Consider the following 7,245-nt stretch of genomic DNA (forward strand, 5'->3'; position numbering starts at 1 on the left):
CTTTTTTTCATGTCACCCGAGGATCTACGGCACCCGGCATGCTCGCATGGTTAGGTCGTGTCTAGAAGGTAACCCACAAATTGTGAAAAACTTGCACAAAAACTCTCACGAGACTCGCTGCCCAACGACCTATACCAACCTCATGTTCTCCACAAAGCAAATGTGTTACGGCCGTGCTTCGGCTTATTTCCCTGTGTTTCTTGCAACCCGGTCTCAATTTATACGCCTTTTTGTGAGAACGGACTGGTTTCTTGTGTCTCTTTCTCCCTTATGTTCCCACTCCTCTTGCCTTCCATGTTCCTGGTTTGTCTGTGTTTCCTGTCCTACCGTCAACCTGGGCCTGTCTGCCTGCAGACCTTCCGTCAATCAGCTCGTCACCTCTCCCAGCTCCCCGCTCTGCACACACACCTGTCAGCAATCCACTCATCAACTCCTCAGTGTTTCATCCCTGGCTTTCCTTCCGGTCCTCGTCGGATCGTTGTCTCAGCTACCGTGGTAGTTCATGCTTCTGGCCTCAGTAGTTTCCCAGTGTTGTTTTAGGTGCCTGTTATTATCATCTGTCTGCCTGCCACTTCAACCTGCCGACGCCTCACCTTCTGTCCACCTCACCATCCTTCCCTGTGGTCTCACAAGAAATCCTCTAGCTTCACCTACCGCTGTGTCGGTGTCCTGTGTTTGGGTCCACCTGTACCACTCCTTGATAGATGATTTGTCACTCACGGATATTGTTCCGTGCGCTCATATCACGTGCACCCCGCTGGTTTTTAAGTGCGCCATAGCATCCGACCAGTTTTTTTTTTTAAATCAGCGGAAGAATAAATGTGAACTAGTTCATTTTAATCTGTGTGAACTGAACTTTGAGCTAACGCTAGTGAAGTGTGATTTTGCACAAAACTGATTTTGTCTGGTTTTAGTCTGACTGAAATGATAATTCTGATTTTGGCCATCATTCATTTCTTTGTAGAAAAAATCTGAGAGCGCAGTAACAGCACTAAAAAGAGGTTAGATAAGGTGATAAACATGAACTGTCACACGGGTTGTAAACAAAAGCAATTCAAACAGTATAAATGTCCATCACAGTTCACAAACCAATGGTTCCTGGTTCAGCTTACATACTTACTGTAGTTGTGCACACACTTAATTCCCTTTGCATTGAGGGATTATTACCAACGTTACGGATATGCTTACTTTTGTTTTTGCTAAACTAGCTTGATTACAAAAAGTCTGATGCTCATGTTTTTTGCATGTTACAGCCATGTCGCAGTACTTCCAGATGTCAGTTTGTTGATGAGCTTCTCTGAGTGAAAGTCACCTTGAAGGTCAGTTTAAGAAGCCGACTCTTCTGAAATTAAACACTCAAGTACCAAAGCGACATGTGATGGTATTATAGTACTAAGGCATTTAATTTGTATTTCTTTTATTTCTGTTTTTTCTCTTCTTTTAGTGCAGATGTGTTGACGTCAAAGGAAGGACAAGGATTTCCACCAAGGGCAAAACTCTGCTTGAGGAACACTGTCATGTGGTATCCACTGCCGAACGTGCATTCATTATTTTTGTCATACATTTCTTCCACTTGATAAATCAGATGAAATCCTAACAGTGTAAGACTCTCCGAGCAGCCCGCTGAGGAAAAGCCGAGGAAACGTGTTCAGTCAACCTTTAACTTGTAAATAAACGTTTGAAATTATTCTCGCATAGAGAGACACAACATGAATCATGTTCAAAGCCATAAGTTACAACAGCCTGGAAGAGAAAAAAGTGATATCAGATCAGCACTTTTGCAAATCTGGCAACACAGGCAGTTTTTTTCTTCATTATCTTTTTGTGCCTCACAAACACTTCACACTGATTCTGTCCTCCTCGTTGGTTGAAAGCACATTAGTGGTCTCCATTGTCTGAAAATGTTGCTGTGGTCCAGAGACCTTTCGCTGTCCCCGACCTTGAGCGGGGAAAACCGGCGCTTCCAGCCAAGCTACCAGACAGACAGACGGACGTGGAGAGGATAACAGGATTATTTAACAGTGGTTGTGGTTCACTGATTTTAATTGTATTGTACGTGGTGTGGCTCACAGCTATATCTCTCCATGTCAAAGAGAATTAAAGTTACAGGAGTTCAAAGTAACTTTAATGTGTGGCTGCGATGCCCTCAGCTCGCACTTTTATCAGCCTGCTAACTCTCCTCAGCCTGCTCTCCACTGCAGGTCAGGGCTTACTCATTACTCTGTTTACTATGTTTAGAAAACGTTCCCCAATACACAGATACCTCAGAGCAAGACTCTGAACTCCTGTTTTATTGGAGATGCTCATTAGAAGAATGAATGTCTCCCTAAATATTGATATTGTTGTGAAGAGGAACAAGATCAACATATACAGTATGTAGGTTGATCTTAACCTCTTTTACCCGACAGACCCGGTACCGGGTTCGGCTGAGCTGTGTGTTAAAACACTGCCTTTAAAAATGTCATAAAACACCGTAATTTTTTCCGAATTGTTTCTAAAAGACGACGTTAAAACAACACTCCAAGTGTATTTTGTCCAAACAATAATTGTTTGGCAATGATTTTAATATTTTAGTTACAAAATCAATGCACGAGAAATATGTATTTTTACTTTGTAATATTTTTGACGTTTTTATATTGAATGTACATACTTGACTTTGATTTTTTTTTGTTATCTTATTTACATTGTTATTGATCTTATTTGTTATTATCTACTTGATCATATTTCATTTATTATAATAAAACTACTCCATTATACAATTTAGTTGTTTTTTATTGATTTTATATTGTGCACAATGGTAGAATGTGATGATGCACAGGGTACATGTCATGGCCAAAGGCTCCATTGTGTGCACATAGCCTCCTGTAGTGGATATCAGTAGTATCTTATAGCCAGATTCCTGTCCAAGAGGTAGAAAACACATTTGGCACACTTTGGGTATCCAAGTGGCCCAATGGAGAGTCGGCCTGGTCCTATCCTCACTAAAACCTTTGTAAATCTATGTGCTTTGTGTTATTTATATCTGCTTTGGCACAGTTGTAGTCAAGGAGTTGCAGAATGAATTCAGTGGCATCTCTGTGCATGGCATCACTTCTATTATGGTGTTATCCACTGTCTAATGGGGAAAACATTTTAGGCCAGGATGAAAATGAAAATTGTTCCTTTGGTTCATCACAATTTACTCAGGCATAGTAACAGTCACAATGTTACTCACACTGGGGATGATTTCTCTGAGGTCTTACCTATCCATAGAGACCAAGATCATGCATATAGACCTGGTAGTTGTGGAGCTATTCTTGATTTATTTTGGGTATGTCTGTCTAGGAGAACCACACCTTCCAGCACCCTAAGGCTTAAGAGGTTAAAGGGTAACTTTGATATTTTTCAACGTTGACCCTATTTTCCCATGTTTTTGTGTCTAAGTGACTAATGGGGACAACCATTTTTTGAAATTAGTCCAGTAATGAGCCAGAACGCTGCAAACAGCAGCCGCTAAACAGGCTGCAATGTAGGCTAATCGCTCGGGACAACTCCTCACCGTGACTTTACGTCCACTAAGAGTGTTTGTTTTTGCCACTGACAGGCTCAGATTGTTATTATAAGTGTCTGACAACATTATGGAGAGGAGAGAAATAAAACATTTTTCTTTACCTTTTGCTTGATCTTCTTCTTATTGTGTCTGACCAAATCTTGTTCAAGGAGAAGTTCCGTTCTGAAATCTTGCGTCGCATCCGCAGTGATGAAGTCATGTCAATATTCAGCCAAGAAAAACGTTTTATTTCTCTGTAGGGTCCTTTTTATAATGTCAGACACTTATAATATCAATCTCAGCCTGTCAGTGGCAAAAACAAACACTTTTAGTGGACGGACATTGACGGTGCCAGGTCGCCCCGAGCGAGTACAATAGAGTTGGCTGCCGGCTGCAACGTTCTCATTCAATACTGGACTAGTTTCAAAAGTTGTTTTCCCAATTAGTCACTTAGACACAAAACATGGGAAAATAGTTAAGTTACCATTTAACATGTTTGCCATAAGTTGAGTTTTAGCTTGTTGTGCTGCTGTGATATTAAAAAGGTAAATAAACATTAGAAAACCATCATCTGCTTCCTCTGTTTGTTCCAGAGAGACCCTGATAAGCTCTGATTAACCCAGTTTGGTCCTCTGGTGAACATGAGGCTCTGGTGCTCATGAGACTTTTTAGGAGGTATTTTCATACTCACTGGAGGAGCTTTTTGCATCACAATGATAACATCTCTCTTTATCTGTACCCATCTCTCATCCTGTTCATTCTTTCATCTCTCTATCCCTGAACTCCCTCCATCCTCTTTCTTCTTCCTAAAGCCCGACCTCTGCTCCTCATTGATAGGCTTTCACAACGGCTGATTAAATTCACAGAACTCATCAATGAACCTGGCACACCGGTGTGCAGTATGGTCAAGGCGTTACCCTTCTTCAAGCAAACCTCGACGTCGCTGCCAAGAAAAAGGCTCTCAAAAGCTCCCTCTGCAGATTCCAGCTGTGTTTTTCAGGAAGGTGCATAGAAGAAGAAAACGGCTCCAATTATATACTCATCTTCATTTGCAAAGTATTAGATTTATCAAAGGAGAAGTACGCCTGCAAATATTTATATTTTAGTGACAGAGGCAGATTTGCGGTCCCTTTGAAGGATTCTGCAGCCGGCTGGGATAACTATCATCGCTGAGTGTTGAGGAATTGCTTCGGGGTTAAAAGCAGTCAAGCTGAGAGAAGAACGGAGAGAGGGTGAGGGAGTTTATGTAACGTGACATCGCAAGTAGAGCTTCCCGTAAAATTAGCCCCAATGGCTACGCTAGAGGTGTGTGTGTGTGTGTGTGTGTGTGTGTGTGTGTGTGTGTGTGTGTGTGTGTGTGTGTGTGTGTGTGTGTGTGTGTGTGTGTGTGTGTGTGTGTGTGTGTGTGTGTGTGTGTGTGTGTGTCTGTGTGCGTGTGTGTGTGTGTGTGTGTGTGTGTGTGTGTGTGATATTCCTGCTGACATTACAGGCTGTCCAGGATCAACCTTCTGCTGCTGAGAATAAAGATGAATTTGTCAGACGAGGCGTTAGTTCATTCTCATCCTATCATTCAAGATGCTGACAGAGAGATTTGAAGAGTGTTATTCAGCTCCCACTGCAGTCATATTACCTGAAAACATGAAACCATTTATAGTAATAATGGAGATTATTTGTGATTTTTTTTTTATCATGTCCTGAAGGTAAACAATACAAAGAGTCTACAGCGACGCTAGCAGCTCTGTGAGGCTGTACTTAGACATGATTCTCATACAATGGTTCGTATGATATCTCATACATTACATGCATGTAGTCTTCACAGGAAACATCTTCCTTAGGTTTAGGCAACAAAACTACTTAAGTTGGTTTAGGAAAGATCGTGGTTTGGCTTAAAATAACTGAAGTGGCGTAACTTAAGTACGTCAGTTATGTGACAAATAAATCAATGTTGACTTCTGGTTTCACACGGTACACAAACGCCGGCCTCCTGGGCGAAAGTCTGATGTTTTTTGACCCGCCCATCCAACCCGACCTCGTCTCCTACGTGACGTTCGCAGATATTTATATTTCCTTTTCCACATAAATTGATTTTGTGGGTTATCCACAAATTACCGTGCACTACTTCCGCTACGAACAGTGTATGAAACCAGCCTGTCAATATTAGCTTGCTGATGTTTGGCAGTTAACATGTTAACCATGTTAGTTTAGCGTATTAGCATGCTAACATTTGCTGATTAGCACTAAACACAAAGACATTAGTTTGGTCACGAACAGAATTATTGGAGAAAGTGAAAATTTGACGTGACGGTGGCGCTAGATGAAATGTAAAGGGATCATCAAAGGCTATTAGTCTTCTTTGTCTGGGCACCATGGATTTCAGCTCAAGTCGTCCAATTTAAAATGACAAAATGTGTCGTCTGTAACCGCCCTTTAGAGCAACACATAGCATTTTCTGATCTGACATCCCAATCAGCGACAACAATGTTTGTCTGCGTTCCAAAACCGTAACAGTCTCCATAAAATAGTTCACTAAAAACCACAAAAGTCAACCTCATGGTGCTGCTAGAGGAGAAACCACAGAAGTGTCATCCTCAGGGGAGATTGAATGTTTTGGCAAACTATCCAATACTTGTTGAGATATCTCAGTCCGGACTAAAGTGAAAAACAACCCGTCCTGTTATTTGAATTTAAAGGAATATTTTATTTTACCTCTCAAAGATCCAATCTCCCTCCAGTCAGGAGACACAGAGCCAGTAATGGAACCCAAAGAGGAAGATTTGAAATATATTTTTTAAAACATCAATAAAGGAGAAAAACTTGACCTTCTACAAATGGATCCGCAGCAGCGATGAGTTCAGCGAATTTCATTGTCCTTTCAGAAATGGAAAAGGTTGGTGGGAAATACATGGATTAAATATCTCTCCAGCATAACAGTGTTTCGTAAAGGGGATTAACACTCTTTCCCATTTTCCTCGAGGATAAGGTCTCGGTATAAAGGCCATTCCGTAACTGATGGTTTCATTTTGCCAGCTGCGTCTACAGAAGTTACTAGATGAATCCACACTTTTGATAGGATTGTTTGAAGTACGATATCATGTCCGGCTCTCCTCGAAGGTTTTGTTTTTCTTGTTTTAAGTTATTATTTCATGTTTTATTTTGGTATACTCACCTTTATCTCTTGTTTCAGATACTTCACTTCCTGCCTTTGAGTGTTTCCCGCCTGTGTGATTGGATAGTATGCAGTATGCAGTATACAGTATATACTGTAGTCAGCCGTATGAAATGGTTAAAGTGATGTATTTTTCAGTATGCTAGACCAGGCTTTAGCTTTTAAACCACTAAAGCAATAATACTTAAAAATACATTTTATTGAGCTTTGATTTTAGTTTACTTACTGATACTTACTTGTACCTGTACTTGTACTTACTTACTTACGGCTGGTGAGTGAGCTACGCCCGCAGGCGATTGTGGAGCTTTTCAACTTCAATAAGACAGATAACCACAGGTTCTTGTTCATTTATAATGGACATTTGAGTTGTGATATTTAAACAAACCATCCGTCAACAAGGAAATAAAAGCCTCTCGTCTAGAGACCGGTCTCTAGAGAGCTCCAGCCAGCTCATAGCGGTCTGGTTTGTGAAGCTTCTAAACTCCGAAAACGTTGGAGCAAATGTTCGATTCGCCATCTAATATCGTAAAACTGTCAATATTCAAAATCT

The 7,245-nt window shown here is 41.0% G+C and overlaps 1 long non-coding RNA gene across 1 annotated transcript; it reads left to right on the forward strand.

Annotated features, from left to right (window-relative positions):
• The first annotated feature begins 357 nt into the window (after positions 1-357).
• Positions 358-2,183, forward strand: LOC141773529 (uncharacterized). The gene is made up of 3 exons (XR_012595155.1): positions 358-495; positions 1,254-1,319; positions 1,445-2,183. It is a non-coding gene; the product is annotated as an uncharacterized LOC141773529 (long non-coding RNA).
• Positions 2,184-7,245: the final 5,062 nt, after the last annotated feature.

This window comes from Sebastes fasciatus, chromosome 9 (genome assembly GCF_043250625.1).
Source record: "Sebastes fasciatus isolate fSebFas1 chromosome 9, fSebFas1.pri, whole genome shotgun sequence".
Classification (NCBI taxonomy): domain Eukaryota; kingdom Metazoa; phylum Chordata; class Actinopteri; order Perciformes; family Sebastidae; genus Sebastes; species Sebastes fasciatus.